Source organism: Acinonyx jubatus, chromosome F2 (assembly GCF_027475565.1).
Source record: "Acinonyx jubatus isolate Ajub_Pintada_27869175 chromosome F2, VMU_Ajub_asm_v1.0, whole genome shotgun sequence".
In the NCBI taxonomy this organism is placed as follows: Eukaryota; Metazoa; Chordata; class Mammalia; order Carnivora; family Felidae; genus Acinonyx; species Acinonyx jubatus.
In genome coordinates, this window is record NC_069394.1 from 5580931 (window position 1) to 5600218 (window position 19288).

Sequence of the window (19288 nt, forward strand, 5' to 3'; positions counted from 1 at the left end):
TGATGGGCATTAAGGAGAGCACTTGTTGGGATAAGCACTAGGTATCATATGTAAGTTATGAATCACTAAATTCTCCTGAAATCATTACCAACTATATGTTAACTAATTTGGATTTTTTAAAAAATTAGAAAAATTATGAAGTGTAGGTCCGATCAGATAACTCCACCGTTGGAGCCCTGCACAAGTTTCCCATCCAGTACATTGTCACCATGCCCTATATGACCTTTGCAACCTCCCATGATGCCTCTTGTCTCACGTTCTAAATGCCTTCTTCATCTCACACTGCCCCAGTCACACTGGCTTCATTTTATGTTTCCTGGAAGCTTCCAGGCATGCTTTTAGTGTAGGGTTTCCACATTCTGTTCCCTCTGCCTGACACCCTCCTCTTCTAGATATATGCAATGACCACTTCCTCCTCTCCATCAATTCTGAGCTCAGGAGGCACCTGCTCTGTGGGTCTTTTCCAGACCTTCTGAAGACACTAAAACACTGCCCTGCAGTTGTCTCTACTACTTTCTGGCACTACAAGCCCCAGGTGAATTCAAGTTCCTCCTACAATCCTTAGTTTACTCCTGGCTTAATCTTGTCCCCTTCTGATTCCATCCCCAACTAGCCCAGGCTCTCACTCACCAACCTGAACCACAGTGACCTATCACACTTGTATCCCTGAACCATTCAAGCAGAAATTTCCATTCTGGGTCTAGTAAGCTTTGTCTGGGTCTTATTTTCTGTGCTAAAGTTATTTGGTTAGTATGGTTGACATCTGTAGAGTAGTTAAGTGTTCAGTATGGCAATATGGCAGTGTTTGGTAATCAGATGGATATAAGCTTTTTTTTGTTTTGTTTTTGTATAGTGAATCATTTATTGTAAGTACATAAGTACATGGTTTCAGTGGCAACAATAAAATCACATGAAGGGGAGACAGTATCAGATCAGACAAATAGATGCTTTTTTTAATCATCACAAAATCTGTGGCCATGAGGTCCATCACATGGAAATCCAAAGTTGCTCAGAAGCCAAATCTTAAGAGGACAGATCCTCCTAGTAATCCATATGGAGTAGTTCCATAATTCCTGGAATCTGTAGAACCTTGTAGATCGTAACCTTCTAACCAAACATGACTTGTTGGCCTGTCATCATGGCTTTTAAATAAATCTGATGGACTGTTGGTGAGGATTTTGTTTCCTTCCAAACCAAATAGTCTTACAAATAACACTAGAGCTTTTTGCAATCACAGTGTCACCTCTTTAGACACCAGGAAAATGTTGATTAAGATTTTCTGCAAAGACAATATCTTAATTTTGTATGGAAGGCTCCACTGATGGTCCAGTACATAACAGTACCACCAGTGTATTCGGAGGCATAATGATCTGTACAGCCATATCAAATAGTATGGCCACGTTGGCAGAGTTTCTTCCTCCCCAGTACACCATGAAGCAAAGTTCCGTCTAGATACTTTCATCATTGACCATAGATCCGTTCTAACAATACTTTCAAATTTGAGGATAGTTGTGAGACTTCCAGAAAACAAACAAAACAAAAATGTCTAAAGCATGTATCAAAGCCTGTGTGGGTGCTCTACAATTTCAAGATAATTCTGGCCCCAAAGAACCCAGAAGACCCTAAGTACATAAGCTTTTTTTAAAATTTTTTTTAATCTTTTATTTTTGAGAGAGAGAGAGAGAGAAAGAGAGAGAGACCAGGGGAGGGGCACAGATAGAGGGAAACACAGAATCCAAAGCAGGCTCCAGGCTCTGAGCTGTCAGCACAGAGCCCGACGTGGGGCTCAAACTCAGGAACAGTGAGGTTATGACCTGAGTTGAAGTCGGATGCCCAACCGACTGAGCCACCCAGGCACCCCAGTACATAAGCTTTTTAACTTAATGAATATTTCCTATATTTGTCTCTGCAGTGATCTGTATGTATTTTGCCTCTGTCCACTGGAGAGCTGCTATATTATACTCTCATTTCATTGGATTCTGGAGAGTCTGTCATTGAGAAAACCCCATCTCACCCCTGTTCATTGACCCAGGATAGGCAGAGGAAGACAGGAGGAGGTGGAAGAGGAGGAAGATTACAAAATGCCCTTTAGTTCTGGAACCAGGAGACACATTATTTCTCTGCCCCTGTCTATCCAAAGTATGGAGTCTTGAGGCCAATGAATTGCTCTCTTTTCTTTCATGAGATGTAGTTGGCATTATGTCACTTGTTACTAAATAGTACTGAATGATGCAGTAACGTGAGATTATTTTTCCTCACAGTTTAGGATAATAACAATACCTACCTCAAGGATTATTGTTAGGCCGAAAATTTAAAACAATCTCATGAAAATATTGATGAAATATAAAATCCTAGATATCTGTTACATGGAATTGTCATTTTTGTTAATTAGGGCTTGGGGCAGACTGACTTATGAGATGTATAGATTTCATGTTGATTTAAAAAAAATAAGGCATCTGGTTAAACTTTTCCTGTATTATTTACCAAATAAAAGGACTGTGGAAAGGGAGGGAGGCTGACCAGTCATCTTCTTTGTCCTTTCCCCTAGAATCCTGATGCTCATGAACCAAATTGTATGCCATCTGGTTTCTGAAATAAGGAAAATAAGTTGGTCTGTTCAAGGTGGCATATCCCTAAAATCGTGGCTCTTAGCTCTGAGATACTTGAGTGTCATGTTATCTATGGAACTAATTAAAATAAATACATTCCTAATGATATTCTCTTTGAGTTGGTCTTGGGTGAGTGGCCCACATCTGTATTTTTACTCTCTATAGAAGTTTCTGGTTTATTTAGCAAGTATTTATGAGTATTTTACTACATGTCTGATGCTATAATGATGAGTAAGACAAAGTTCTGCCCCTACGGAGCACAGGACACCCTGGGTGTCTGGGTAGAGCAGAGAACTATTCTAAACATTTCCATTGGCAAATTCTTCTCCATGATTCACTGCTTAATTGGATCTGTGTCACTTTAAATCCAATCCATGGCTCAGACCCCTGGGTTATATTCAGCTTAGCTAGCTGAATTTCTTAGCTAGATGTCTTTATTTAGTCCTATTATATTTGTTATGCATGAGATCTTTTAGGAAACTGAAAATTCTGTCATTAAGAATTTGAGATAATAGACATTTTAGATTATTGTACTAATGGTCAGCAAAATATACCCCCAAGTTAAACAAAAGGCTTTAGCCCTCTTGTGGGCATTATTTACAGTAAGACTGGAAGCTTGGGTGTTTTAATAGTTTATACTTTCCAACAAAGAGACTCTGTCTGCATGCTACAAGATGAGAGACCAGGAAATCAATATCTGTGATGAAAGAGCAGATATCTTTTCTCTGACAGGCCATGTTGGGTTGGCATTTCACCTTTGAGGGTGACTCACTAAAAGCAGTGAATTGGGAGGGGACACACAACAGGTCAACCAGATGAGACAAATCAACCCTAGAACCCACAAAGTGGAAGCTACAAAGGCCATAATCTTCCTGTAGAAAAAAAAATAATACCATTCTCATTTATTTTTGCAAAGAAGTTAAAGCCCTTGGCTTAGCCACTCTTTTTGTTTTATTGACCTCCCATTGAACGTTCACCTTTGTGCCCATGAGAGGTGGTGGGATGATGGGGGCTGATCTGAGGAGTCAGGACATCCAAGTGTTAGTCCTGACTCACAACTTACTCACCGTGTCCCTGAAATATTCATGTTTCCAGTTTTCTCTCTGTAGAGAAAGAGGGTTTATGAGACACTCTCCAGTTCTAACCTGATTCCATCTGCTTTGTTCGCGAACTCATCATTGTCTTATCCATCAATTATTAATAGAAAATATTTTGAATCAATACTACTATAAATAAAAATCTTTCAATTCTCTTCTCTACGCCACAGGTGAAATTGAGTGATATTTCTAACCACCCTCTCAGGAAAGTTTCCTATTTAGTTGTTTCTGGCAAGGCATGAATTATTAATATCCCAGCGATGTTTACATTTAAGAGTTCAGATTCCACCTTTTGTTAGCTATATAACTGAGGCCTGGAGTTCTGGTTTCAAGGATTTTCAGTGAGGGTGTTGCATTTTATCTGTTGTGGGTTTAATGGGTATTAAATAGTGAATATATGCAAAACCAATCATCTCTAGTAACTTTTTTTTAAAGATTTTTAATGTTTATTTATTTTTGAGAGACAGAGATGTGGCATGAGTAGGGGAGGGGCAGAGAGAGAGGGAGACACAGAATCCGAAGCAGGCTCCAGGCTCTGAGCCATCAGCACAGAGCCCAATGCGGGGCTCAAACTCACAGACCACGAGATCATGACCTGAGCCAAAGTCAGATGCTCAGCTGACTGAGCCACCCAGGCGCCCCAAGTAGTAACTTTTATCTTTCCCATTTTCCCTCTTCAAATTCCACAAAAGAGTCTTTTAGATGTCAGAAATGATATCACGCTGGAAGAATGGTTTGGGGACTTAACCAGTATTGTTTGTATCAATCAATTATTTCATGTCAGTTGCCTGAATATGCCTTGTGTTTTTGGGATCCTGGTTGTTTCTTATACCATGCTGGGTGACTTCAGAATAAAATATTCTCTAAATGTAAAGGATTTTACTGCTTTTAACATGATTTAGGCTTCTCCCTCCTCTTTAAAATGTGGCTTCTTTTAACCGCCGTCAGCAGAGAAGCAATAAACAGATCATTAGCACTGATGATGTCATAATGGATAATGGAAAAGCATTAATTTTCATAATATCATCATTAATTATAGCTAACATTGAAATGCAGCAGGGCTGACTTTGTCTTATTAAATGAAGCAAAGGCTTTGAAATATTAATTAGTAAAATCAATCTCAATAAAATAGGTGATAGCAAAATTTATTGTTTAAAAACGTTTAAGCATACAAAGTAAAGAAAGTTTTGTAGTTTAAGAAGACACCATTAATATAATTTAGTGCTTCTATTTTACATCACATTATGCCGTGGAAAATCACTAGAGAATTCCAGGAATGTCTTTTAATTTTCCTCAATCTCAGTTTCCATCATCAAACCGAGAATGATATGGCCTACCTCCTATGTTAGTGTCTGGATTACATGAGATCATTAATGGGAAAACATTTATAAATAAATACCTTACACCTGTGAAGCATCACTTACTAGTCCTATAGGCAAGATGGGCTTGGCTGGAAGGGGGTACACCCCTCACTTTGCATTTCCAAAACAGTAATCATAGTTACAGCAAAGATCACAAATAGTCATGGAGCCCCTGGGTGGCTCAGTCGGTTAAGTGCTGACTTTGGCTCAGGTCGTGAACTCATGGTTTGTGAATTTGAACCCCGCATGGGGCTCTGCACTGACAGCTCGGAGCCTGGCGCCTGCTTCTGATTCTGTGTCTCCCTCTCTCTCTGCTCACCTCTGTCTCTCTTGCTCTCTCAAAAAAATAAAACAAATTACAAATCACAAACAGTCAACTCTTATTAAATAATCCTGTGTTCTGGGCACTTTGTTAAACACTTTAGATAGATTATTTTATGTAATCCTTATAATACATATTTTTGAAGAAGCTATCTTAATGCTCACTTCACCAAAGAGAATATGAAGATCTAGGAGGCTAAGTTCCTTGCTCAAGGTCATAAAGGTCATGAGTGATGACACCAGATCTTGTTCACTGCAGAGGCTACCTCCTTAAACACAGGCTGTTCTGTCTCAGAGACTATCTAGGCAACTTCCCTTGATCAGTGTGCATCGCCATGCTTCTGGTTGACCAGTTGGCCTTCTGTAATTATTTTATTTAGGTCAGCATGTGAGAGCGGAATCATTGAAGAAACTGCGATCAGAGAAAGAATCCTAAGGGGAGGTACTTGAGCTGACCTGACACCGTGTAACAAGGAATTGGTGAAAAGATTACATTCGTATGGTCTCCAACTGAGTGAATGTCCATTTGGCTATCATCGCTATGCTCACCCGAAAATCCAAAGTTCAGGGAGATGTAGGTTTGTTTTCAAGCAATTTATGGCATTTTATCTGGTCCTAAGTAATACATTTGATCCTTATTTTTTTTAAGAAACTGAGTTTGAAAAACAAATAAACATAAAGATAGCGTGTGCTCCTGTGCTCCCGTAATACTGTGTCCATACACCGTTTATGACCATTCCTAATTTACATGTCAATTCATTTGTTTTTATGTTCTACTCTTGACTCTACAGTTCTCAGGAACTGTGAGCACCACTCATTTTAGGGGTTAGCATACCATGGGGATTAAGACTCTGTCCCCACCCTCAAAAAAGGTAGTGGTGTGGCTAAAGGTAAATTACTTTACCTTTTAAAACATCGCTTTTATCACATTAAATGGGGCTAATAATAAAGTAAAATTATAGGTTTCTTGGGATGGCTAAATGAGATGGTATATGGTACATGGCTTACAGAAGGAACCCAAAATATGGAGACTATTACTGTCTGTATATCTGTAGAACACCAACCGACAACTAGCCTGAAACACAAAACTATTAATTTTAAATTAATTGATCAATTGATACTAGGTTGATGAGTCCAGAGTTGTCCATAAATAAAACCACTTCCCATGAAATAGTAGACTTCTTTTCATTCATGAGGAACACGTTAGAAGCACACAGGACAGGTGTGTTATAAGATAACAGCCTGTAAAAATACAGATTCAATCCTGCCCAGACCTTCATGTCTGGGAGTCTATGAGCTGCAAATTAAATTCAGTATCATCTAAGATTCTTTCAAAGATGTGATTCTATATGTCTATGAATTAATAAAACAGTATAATACTGATATAATTTACACTTGGAGATCAAATTAGCAAGAAGTTTATTTATACACTATGGTATATACATGTAGAAATTTATGTGTTCATGTCCACTGCTTAAAGAATTGGGTTAGGAGCTATTTCTAAATCTCTCACTTTGCCAAGAAGATGGTTGCAGAATGAATATTGTCTGCTTAATTATTGATGCTGTGTTGATTTTTTTTCTCATAGCTCAAGCAACAACAACAAAATCCATCCAGAAATATAAGCAATAAAGTCACAGATAAAATTTATGGTTTAATTCAAGGAAAAAAAAACATATTTAGCTAGATCTGGCTAATCTCTCAAATTTAATCTCCAAATTCCTTTCAAATGGCAGTTATAAGGAATGGAGTGCCATTTTAGCAAAACAGTAGAAATATTGATGGTATTAAGGCATGCTTTATTTAGGACTTACTATGTGTTAAGTGTAGACCAGACATTTTTAGACATCCTATCACAACCCATCCAATGTATTCCTCCAGGCTGGCTGGATTATGCCTACTTTACAGGTGGAAAATGACAGAGAATGGAGCTCTTTAAATTTTCTTTTTTTTGAAAAAGTGACAAAGTGGAGGTTGGTCAGACCCCAGTGCATTTTCTCTTTCCATTGTTACTTGTGGTTTATGTCATGATCCTTTCCATATATTATTCTCTTTGTGTTCCCCTTACTCTCTCCTGCAAGTGTCTGTTGTGACAAGATTGGTGTGTGTGCCAAGGTGTGACCCCATGCAATGTCAATGGGCTTTATACAAGTAAAAATAGAAATAACAAACTTTTGTTATGCTGTTCACATAATAACACATAATAGGGGAAATCAGCTCAGAAGTCAGAAAGAGGGTCAGAATGCTAACGAAATGGAACCATAGGGTTCGAGTTCTCTAATCTGTGGTGGAGACTGTGAGCCCTCTACTAAAATCCATCCTGTCTTTCTTCATCATATAACACCATGGCAAGTCTGGCGAACTTTGTTCCATATCCTTCATCGCAGTTTTGTGTAGCTATAGGTTCCTAATATCTATTCAGCAGAATATGAGAAGAGATTATATGTGCTGGTTTGGGACTAAGGCTTTTAACATGAGGGTGCATCCTCCAAAGTCTCTTTCCACCCTCCACTGGCTGGACACAGTGAGCAAGGTTGGAGGGGAGGTTATTAGCAATACACAATGGAAACAAATGAAATTCCTGAAGGGCTCTTGCTAATGTGAGTACCAGGTCTAGGCTATATGACAGAAGGAAAAGTTAATCGGTGTGTCTTTTCTTCTTTTTTCATCTTCTGTGCTCTGATCCTTTTGTGATCATGGTGACCCTTCTTATTCCTTTTTGGGTTGTGCTTTGTCCATGATTTTCCATTGATGTAAATGGTATGAATCACATAATATTGAATAGCATTCTATAATTTCAAGTGATATACACTAGCTCTATGATTTAAGTGATATCACTGTTGGCGAAATGCTCGGCCCCAAACATATCCACATCTGAATCTCAGTGTTTTATGAATATGTCATGTTACATGAGAAGGGGAAATTACAGTCAGATGCAGTTAATTGCTCATCAGCTGATCTTGGGATGGGGGGATTATCCTGGGTTACTGTGTGGACCCAATGTAACCCCAAGGGTCCTTATGAAGGGTCCTAAGGAGAGAAGGCAGGAAAGACAGAGTCAGGGTCACAGAGATTCTTGAAGTAGCTACACTTCCTGCTTTGAAGATGGAGAGAGGGGCCACATGCCAGGGAATACAGGAAGCTTCTAGAAATGGAAAAAGATACAGAGAAAATATTCTTTCCTACGGGCTGCAGAAGGAACATAACCCTGGGGACATCTTGAGGTTAGCCCAGGGACACCTCTTTCAGGTTCTACTCACCAGAAGTGGAAGATAAGTTTGTGTTGTTTAAAGCCCTCATTTTGTAGGAATTTGTTACAACAATAAGGGACCATACACTCACTCAGCTAAAGTAGAAGTTATCTGGTCAATATCCAAGATATTTATCTCTATCTTTCATGGCACCTAGAATATTACATGGCCCGAACTTGACCCTCATTCCAAAGGCGACCAAAAGGTATAATGTGCAGCCTGGTCCTCAGAAGTTGTCCTAGGAAACCAAGGCAGATCTGTTTTCTTAGGCAAACTTTAACCAGCTACAAAAGCACAGCTTGTGCCAAATGATGTAGAAAAACTGACTTGTCATAGCTTCTCTGGGTAGCATGCGTGTGCAACCCAAATTAAAGAGGAGCCCCTGAAGTGAACCTTGTCATATGCAATCAACATTTATCCAAGGATTCTGGCCAAAGGTATTGATAAATACCCGTGGACAGGTCTGGGACAATTTAGGAAAGAAGTGTCTATTGAGAAGAGAGGAAATCAGCTATAGGGCTCATCATGGTCATTTTTATTAATACATTAGCTGAGGTCACAAATGATGCCAAACAAGAAAGGGATGCAAATATGAATCGGGGTAAATGCAAAATAGAGGGTGTCGGAGCGAGACATAGATTTGTGGAAGCGTCCGTTGCTTTTTTACAGATACCATTAAAAGGGACGCATTCCCGCGCACTCCACTTTTTAGCTCTAGTGTTCTTTTCTCCCTGAAAATACTGTAGAAGTGGCTTACATTTTATTATTGTTATTAATATTACATGGAACAGTTATTGCAGTACTAATAAAAAGGAATATTTTGTGCTTATAATCTCTCTTTCTAGGAGAAGAATAAGCCTCTCTTGAAAGTCCAGAGTAAAGCATTTGCATCTTCGTTTTATGAGTATAATTAGCACATTTGTTGGTGCTGTCATCAATGATAATCAACATCATAATAACCCCTTATGTTTATATAGCCATATACAATTTACCAAACGTTTCCCCATCCTTTATAATGTTATAGCCACCATCTCTCTGGATTTTGTTAATGGTTCCTAGGGGAAGGCAGGACAGACAGGGATGCCTCCACATTTTTTTTTAAGAGAGGGAAACAAAGGTTCAGAGAGGGACCCAGTTGGGTCTTGGGTTAGGTCCCTAGTCTCCTAACTTTTGAGTTAGACAAAGCCACGTGAAGGTCATTTCCCTCAAAAACATCTCATTCTCAATGCTGTTCTATGTGTTGTTTAATGCAACTACACATAAAGCAACTTCACTGCTTTCCTTTCCTACTATTTCATGAAGAGATAAGACGATGGTATAATTTGAAAGACAGCCCAACGTCAGCCACGTTACTTAAACCAAAAATGTGTGTAATTCCTTTGTGTGATTCCCTCCTACGAAAACTGTCTGCACACTGACAGAGGCTTTCTAGAGACATAGCTAATGTCTCTAGACATAGCTAGTGTCATTTATTTATTTATTTATTTATTTATTTTTAATTGTCTAAAGTTTATTTATTTTGAGAGAGAGAGAGAAAGACAGAGTGTGAGCAGGGGAGGGGAAGAGAAAGAGGGAGACACAGAATCTGAAGCAGGCTCCAGGCTCTGAGCTGTCAGCACAGAGCCCAATGCGGGACTCGAACTCATGAACCTTGAGCTCATGACCTGAGCTGAAGTTGGACGCTTAACTGACTAAGCCACCCAGGTGTCCCCAGTGTCATTTAAATAACTAGAGATTTGAGATCCCTTCCAGGCTCTAGGAGTCACTAGCTTATATTGTGTAGACTATTTTGTAAGCAGAAATTATTAGGAAGAGCAAGGAATCAGATGGGCATGGTTAGGGACCCTACTTTTGCCTTTACTTGTCAAATTGAATGTATACAATTTCCTTGAACAGACAGTATTGATAAAAAAAAAAAAGGAGTCAAAGAAACCACTTTACTATCTGGTTGTGAAGGGCTACATTCAGTAAGTCAGTTCAGCACAGAGCAAAGTTTAATTAAATATGACTATTATAGGATTATTGTTATTATTATTTTTTGTCCCTCAAAGAACAATCCAATTATCTCAAATGATACTGTGTAGTTAAGTGTGCCGAGACAAATGGCTATCGGTCTCCCCACTGTAGCTTTCCTCATCCTCTGACCCTATATCTGTATCGTCTTGGAAATGTCTGGAGCTGCTGTGCCACTTCGGGAGCACCATCACCAAAGTGGGACAGCTAGCACTGACTGAATTTCTCTTAGGTCCGCTTTCACCATGACTTTGTCCCTTTGCTGTGTTTTCACATCTCAGGACAGAATAGAGCAGGTGTCCCACACTAGAGAGGTCACCTCGGGTTAATACATGGACCAGGTAGGGCAGTGTAGTTCTAAGAACAGGCATGATTGATAGTTCAAAAAGAAGAAGGAGAAGGAGAAGCTTATACATCTAGTCTGGGCTCACAAACATGAAGCCTGAATTCTCCCAACAAAGAGCAAGGGATGAGCTTGCATTAAAGAGAAACAGTAAGTAAATTGAGATCTGAAGCACAGGGGTGGAAGTGTCCCTGAAACGTGTGTCTAATTCCATCATGGATCACACTCACTTTCATTCCCACACCTGCACTTCTCCTCCTCCTGAGTGGGGAGTTGTGATTTTTGTCTTGTTTGTGTTGAATTCTTCTCTACTTCGTGTCTGACACTTTTCAGTTATTCGTTATGTACTTGTACTTGTTGGGTTTGACTAGAACCGAGAACCAGAATGGTAGGGAAAGTGAGAGAAAGAGACGTTAAGAAAAGGAGAGGCTTGGCTGACACCCTGAAGCAGTACCATCACATCATGTGAATGGTAAATGTCGGCCACGGTTCCATTTGCCTTCCTGTATTTATATATTAGTTGTATGTGTTTTGTTAAGATAGCTATGATACTGTGTTTTATAAGAAATGTGTATTTGGTCTTTGGCCCGTTTCCTGGAAGGAGGCTCCTAGAACCCTTGGCATTTCCTGTGATGAGAACAGACTGGGGTCTTCTGTCATGTTCATGAGGTGGCTTTTGGAAAGCCCCTAAGGATGGGGGCTGGTGGTCAAGGGAACCAACCATGTCTTTAGAGGGTGGGAACTTTCAGTCCTACCCCTTGATGTCTGGGGAAAGGAGAGGGGCTGGAGGTTGACCCAATCACCAATGGCCAATCAGTTCATCAATCATGCCTAGGTAATGAAGCCTCCATAAAAACCCACAAGGACAGGATCTGAAAATCTTCCAGGTTGGTGAACCAGAAAGTTTCTCCATGCCACTGTTCTTGGGACCAAACTCCACCAGGCCCTTAACAAAGAGCTTTCGTCTTCTACATCTGGCTGTTGATTCTGTCCTGTAACATCCCTTGTGATAAACTGGTATTCTAGTGACTAAATGGGTTCCGGAGTTCTATGAGCCACTGTAGCAAATTAATTAAACATTAGGAGGGGGTTGTAGGAACCTTGAACTTTGATCCAGCTGGTCATAGCAGTTGACAAGCTGGGCTTATGATTGGCATCTGAAGTGGGGACAGTCTTGAGGGACTGAGCCCTTGACCTGTGAGCCCTTATGCCAACTCTGGGTAGATAGCATCAGGATTGAGTTGAATTGCACAACATCTAGCTGGTTTGGGAGTACTGGGGTTTGGGGAAAAAAATCCCATACATCAGGATTGCTAGTGGAATATTAACAGCTATCATTTATTAAACTCCCATGTCAGATACCTTACCAGAATTATTTCATGTAATGTCTCTTATATCAAGGAAGGTGTGATTATCTCTGTGTTTTCAGGTGAGAAGAATGAGGGTCACAGTGTGTCAGTAACTATCCCAAAGTCACACAGCAGGTGCCAGTAGTCTAATTCCATTACCCCTGCACTTTCCTTGGTAATGTGAGTGGGTTGTAATCCAGATGTAATGGGTTATCTGGTACCTACTTTTGGATCTAGCTTATAGAAAGAAATAGGGACAGTAAGTGCAATCAGATGCTCGGAGGAGACTTCACAGGGTCCACTTCATTGTCCAGCTCCAGTACCCACTTGATTTTTCTAATAACAATGAAGACTGTGGAAAGAAAGAAAGAAAGAAAGAAAGAAAGAAAGTAGAATAAGGAGAGGAATCCACAGTGTGAACACAGCCAGGAGTTCACCTCACTACTTATAAACCTTAATTAAACCTAATTTGTAAATCTTAATTGAACCACATGTACAGGCATTAATGAAGCCGTATAATAACACTGCTCTCCCAATAAGACAACACACTAATACTAAATACTTATATTCCTGGAAAATGTACTCACGTGGGCCTCATCAAAGCATAATGGGCAAGTAGATAAACAATTAATCTCATTAATTGCAATCAAAGGACAAAAGTACGAACCAGTTGCCTAGAGGAATCGACTTTGCCAGATTTCCTCACAAACAGATATGGTGCTAATGAAGTGACAGTGTGAACTGAGTGCACAGCTGAGGAACCGAAAGAAAACAAAACAAAACTCTTGGAATGTCAAGAGAAGGACATTCAAACTGGGGAAAACCAAGGCCCTCTCGTGCAAAAGTCAACCCTTGCAAGATTCCTCTTGGGTTCACCCGTTCGTTTCTTCAACAGATGTACACTCAACACCCACCCTGGTGGTCCTTTTGTAATACCTGTGTGTACCATATCGTAGTCTGTATACCTTAAACTTACACAGCGTAATATGTCAGTTGTGTCTCAGTGAGACACCTGCCCCCTATGCTGCCCGCGTGTTCTTGAAAGTGAGGACTTAAACATAAAGGAGACATGGTTCTTGATAAGGAGATGTGTAACATGAGAGACTGAGGTACTATTTTGGGTCACACACTTTCACAAGTGTCCCTTCAATGTCTTTAAGAGTCAGGTTTTGCTATATAATGTTATAATTAGTATATATTATATACTACTATATTCTATATAATTAATTATAAATATATAATATAAATATAATTAATTATTATATATACATATATATTATATGTAAACAGACTTGTATGCAGAGATTGGGCTCTTACTTCTTCTTCTAAGCTTCAGAAGCTGTACTCTAGGAAATCACCACTCAGTCTTGATTAGATTTCCTAACTGTCATGCTGACACCCCCAGATATCTGCTTTTACTCTAGGCACCTCATGGACATTCTTTATCGTCAGTGGCTTCTGTGGCTACCTCCCTGAGCATCCTTCTGGTCTACCCGGTATCTTTATTCCAGCGGTGGTCCCATGATCCTGAAATGGGAGCCTAACTTTCCCCATTCAGGGTCCACGATGATTTGGACCTTTCCTGATCTTCACACTGTTACTCCAGAACAAGTCTACTGGTGCTAGCTTTACAAGTGTGTCCCTGTCCCTGTCTCTGTCATTCTGTCTGGCTTGAATGCCTTTCCGTCATGTTAGGGCAATCTCAACCGATCCCTCAATATTGGGTTAAGGTGTCACCTCCGTGAATCCTTCCTTTTGTCAGTGAGAAAAGGCAAAATCTCCCAGGTTTGTGTTTGGTCCATTTCTCTATTCATGGAGTACAGCTACTTGTTTACGTGCTGTGCTTTTACCAAATGGTAGATTTCTAAACTGGCACCCCTGGCGTAAGGCAAAGGGACATATTTCCATTGAATGTATAAATAAAATAGAAAAGGTCTGACACCAAACTGCATGCAATTGATACTCCCAGTGTCCTCACTCCCCAAATAGGAAACAGGAAGAGGCCAGTTCTTCCTGACTATAAACAGAGAGCATGAGGAAGTTATTACTCAGACCATAAGCCTGTGGTTTGCAACCACATGTAGCGAATATGGGTCTCCTTGTTCCAAAACCAGGGAGGAGCTCTGTTTGCCCACTATGTCTGTATAGCCTTCAGATGGCAAAGTGCCCACTTCTGCTCTTTATGCTCCAATGCACCCAAGTTCTCAGGGCTTGATATCAATCTTGTTTTTGTCCATCAAAGGGCATCCAAATCCTTTGAAGTGATGTTCCATTATTGAGCCTTGAAGATCTTCAATCTATTCTCCCAAGAGTTCCTTGAAGGATCTCATCACACACACACACACACACACACACACACACACACACACAATGATATTTGATGGTATTACTTTGCTGCTGAAATAATTTAGTGTCTCCAGGGTGAAGGCCTAAATCGTCTGATTGTCCTGAAAGTCTTCCATGATCCAGCTCCTGCTTATCTCCAAGGCTCCTTTTACTCCAACCTCTCTGTCAACATTACACATTTTTTTTAAAAAAGCTTTTTTTAAAGAGAGAGAAAGAGCATATGACTGGGTGGAGGGGTAAAGGGAAGGAGAGAGAGAGAGAGAGAGAGAGAGAGAGAGAGAGAGAGAGAGAATCTCAAGCAGGCTCTATGCTCAGTGCAGAGCCTGACATAGGGCTTGAGCCCAGGACCCTGGGATCATGACCTAAAATCAAGAGTTGAACGCTCAACCGACTGAGCCATCAGGTGCCCCAACATTACACATCTAATCATGACTTATTAGTCTGTGTTCTCTAACCCATGCTATCTCTAATTTTAGCCTTTGAAAAGAATTAACACTTCTTTTAGAGTGGTTTGAGGTTTGTAGAAAACTTGAGCAGAATACAGAGAGCCCCTTATACTCTTCTTCACATGGCCCCAACCCTCACAGTTCCCCCTGTTATTAAGATTTGGCAGTAGAATGCTATGTTACAACTGATGAACAAGTATTCATACACCATGAATAACAGACGTCCATAGTTTACATTAAGGTTCGCTCTTTGTGTTTTGCAGTTCTATGACTTTTAGCTTTTTTAAGTGCTGCTCCCTCTGAATAGAAGGCACTGTCATCTGTTCTTTGGTTCACTCACCTCTCAGGTTTCAACTTATGGGCCACCTTCTCTAGGAAGTCCTCCTTGGTGCTTATGCTGTTGCAGGTCACATTATTGGAGAGTAAGTGGATAAGTAAAGGTTTAAGCTTATTTTAATTCATTAGTTAATTAATTAATTAATTTCACATTTATTTATTTTTGAGAGACAGAGAGAGAGCATGAGCTAGGGAGGAGCAGACAGAGAGGGAGACACAGAATCCGAGGCAGGCTCCAGGCTCCGAGCTGTCAGCACAGAGCCCCACGTGGGGCTCGAACCCACGAACCGCGAGATCATGACCTGAGCCGAAGTCGGACGCTTTAACTGACTGAGCCACCCAGGTGCCCTTCCCTCAGCTTATTTTAAACAGGCACACATTCTGTGTGCTCCAGACATGCTCTCGGATTACCTTTATTTTGGCATTTATGTCACTATATTTTAATACTGTGCTTCTTAGCTGTGCTTTTCTTAAATGTGAATGCTATGTCTCACCTATTCTAATAATGTTCATTGCCTGCCAGAGACACTGGCAAACAGTATATAATAAATGTTTTTTTGTTGTTGGTTGATTGGATAAACAAGTCCATCTTCCGTTTTCTCCCAGGACGTGTTTGGACTCCTTAAACAGTGGAATTAATATTTGACTTCTGGGATTCATAGCCATAGTTCCCCAGAAAGAGACAGAGCTGAGATCCCCAGCTAAAATGTCTACAGAATGAGTCATGCCTCATCTATCTACTACCTGGATCCAGGAACACTAATCACTGTATCAAGTAGAGCAACTCACAACAGATTTTGGCTTGGAGGACATCTCCTTTACAAAAAAGAACATTATTTTTGCTTTGCTTTACTGGATTGCTGTGAGATGAATATCAAAAGAATAAGTGTTGGAGGGTAGTTTATACTATAAAATAATCCAACGAATGAAACGTTTGGAAAAGTCTTACATGTTCCCTTCCAACTCTGCCTTAGAAGGGGGTAGGAACCATCTTGCGTGAGGGTTACTCTGTTCTTCCTTCTACGTACCCTTGACCTATGACACATGGTGTGACGGGAAATGATAAGAGATGCCAATCATATCTTTTCTCTAGGACTTTAAAATATACTTTACATCAGATGTAATTTTCAGCGATCTGATAGCATAAAATTAAAGATGACCTTTGATTATTACACTTACTCTTGAGCTGTGAAGCATTCTTATCTCAAAACTGTATAATATTGAAGGCACGTTAGATTTAAAAATACTCATTCATTTTCCAGGAGTGCATTGCCTTTGTGCTACATTTGATTAACTACCGTGTCTTAAAAAATAAATACGGATGATTCGAATAAAGAATAGAGGAGGCAAAAGTGAAAATACACCATGGGTTTGAGCTGGCACAGTGACGAGGCAAAGCTGTGCGCACATCCAGCTGAGTCAGGGGACCGGACACAGAGCGCAGGGTGAAGAAGCCCACAGGCAGTGAGAAAGAGCAAAGCAGTGGGCATCAAGCAAAAAGAATTGTGTCTCCAAGATAGCATCCAACATGTAATTATCTTATATGTGAATGAACCAACGGAGCTAAGCTCCTTCAATAAGCCACCCTGAGTAATGTTTCCCGTGTATCAACACCTACTTTGGGCCAGTAACTGAAGTCATTACATCCATTATTTCTTTAATTTCATCTCCTCCATTTAGAGAGAAGGAAATGATCACTCAGAAATGCTCATCATCCTTCTGAAGTTATACATTAAGTCAAAGATTCAGAACTGTAGTCACTTAGGTCTGATTTTAGTCTGTGTTCTTACCCATAGGTTTGAGGGCCTCTGATGGTAATATTTTCTACGATAGATTGCTGGTTCCAAGTATTCATAGGTTTTTCGGGCTGTACAGCCTCTGATTGCAGCTACTCAACTCTCCATGAAAGCTGCCACAGACTCTATGTAAAGTAGTGAGGTGGGCCATGTTCCAATAAAACTTTATTTGCAAGAACAGGCAACAGGCTGGATTTTGCCTATGCAACATAAGGTGGAAATATTTCAAGACAGCGTTTCTCAAACTTTTCTGGCACAGCCCAGAGCTACCATAGAATATTACTTATATGCATCTGTATTATTTATTATTAAGAGAACCAAGGTTCTCAGAAAATACTTCAGTCCTTCTAGACTTTGATGTGCATTGATTTTTTATTTTCTATTTTATTTGATTAAAAGAAAAAAAAATGCTCTGGCCCTGACCCATCAAAATGATGTGTCATGATGCACATTTTGAAAAAAGATGTTATGAAGATTAAAACAAAAACCTGAATCATAGAAGCTTCTTGTAGCAGATTCTGAATTACATGAATGGAAAATAATAAAAGGAGCAGAACCTTGGATCTGGACGTGTCATTGGAATTCCTAAGATAATCGCTTAGTCAATGGACAATAGAATAAGTTCCAAAAGAACACTCATCTCTTTACAAAGCAAAATACCACATCCATCATCCAAAGAAACTTATCTCCTGCAGTGAGATTTTAGACTTCAGTTTTTCCATGCAGGTAGTTCTGAGTAAGGAACCTTCTTAGAATCTGCAACTCTGACTCTTTCATTCAAAATATATTTGGGGAGGACACCTGGGTGGCTCAGTCAGTTGAGCATCCAACTCCTGCTTTCGGCTCAGGTCACGTCTCAGGGTTGTGGGATTGAGCCCCGTGCCAAGCATGGAGTCGACCTGAGATTCTTTCTTTCTCTCCCTCTGTCCCTCCCCCACCCCCCCCGCTGTCTCTCTCTCTCTTCCTCTCTCTCTCTCTCTAAAACACATACAATTTTTAGAAATGTGTATTTGTGGAGTCTCCTGTATGTTTCAGGAGTATTCTGGAAGGTTAGGTGACAAGAACAGCAAAAGTCACCTTTGTGGGAGAGGTGGAGTAATGGATGTGGGCACCACATTGTGGGATGCAGAGTGCATCATAAAAGCAAAGAGGCATCTAAAAATCAGGATAAATCTCTCTGTATGCAGGAACATGTCTTTTATGAGGCTTTTTCAAAAATTGGAAGGTCAGAAAAACAGATAAAAATATTATTTTTGGCTTCATTTGCAGGAGTCCTCTAAGCACAAAACAACGGACTAAGTGGTTCACCATATCTCTGTCTTTCCCTGAGCCAATGAAAAACCCAGAGTTAAATGTAATACACTCGCTTAGAAATTTAATCATCCCAGGCATCAGGTCCATCTGTCTCTCTCCACCTTAATATTTATTTATGCATCTATTTATTTGATCACATACGTGTAGCTGTTTTTTTAACTTTTTATTGTAATTAGTATATGTATACAATTATAACTCACACACATATGTATGTATGTATGTATGTGTAATGCTGGCTTCACAAATTTATTATGTTTCTCTATATTTTTTCTGTGTTCTAAATCTAACTGTATCATGGAACCTGCCCATTACAAACCTATTTTTCTCTGAGAGGGTGTTTGGGGTCTAAGGTCCGATTAGGGCATGGTTGTCAGAGGAAAATTGGCAGTGACCAAGGCTGAAGACTGCAGGCTGGCAGTAGCTGCTCATTAATCTCACTGCACTCAGCTCTGATCTTCAGAACCTTCACGGGAAAGCACTTAATATGCAACCTTCTTATTTCCTTCTCGGTTCATTAATTTGAACCGTAATCTTATCCATTCCAGCGTTGAGTTTTTACCGTGCACGGTCTAGATGAGCTGTTCAGCCAATAAATCCAATGCAGTCATTTCCCAAAGTGGAGAGATTTCTCCCACGGAACACACAGTCTCGCAGTTAAGATGTGCCTGGTGCTCTCAAAGTCAGGGACTGATAGAAGTGTGGACCT

General features: G+C 40.1%; 1 pseudogene; it reads right to left on the bottom strand.

Annotated features, from left to right (window-relative positions):
• Positions 1 to 856: 856 nt before the first annotated feature.
• LOC106984399 (mitochondrial inner membrane protease subunit 1-like) overlaps positions 857 to 19288 on the bottom strand; it is a 44570-nt pseudogene continuing 26138 nt past the window's right edge.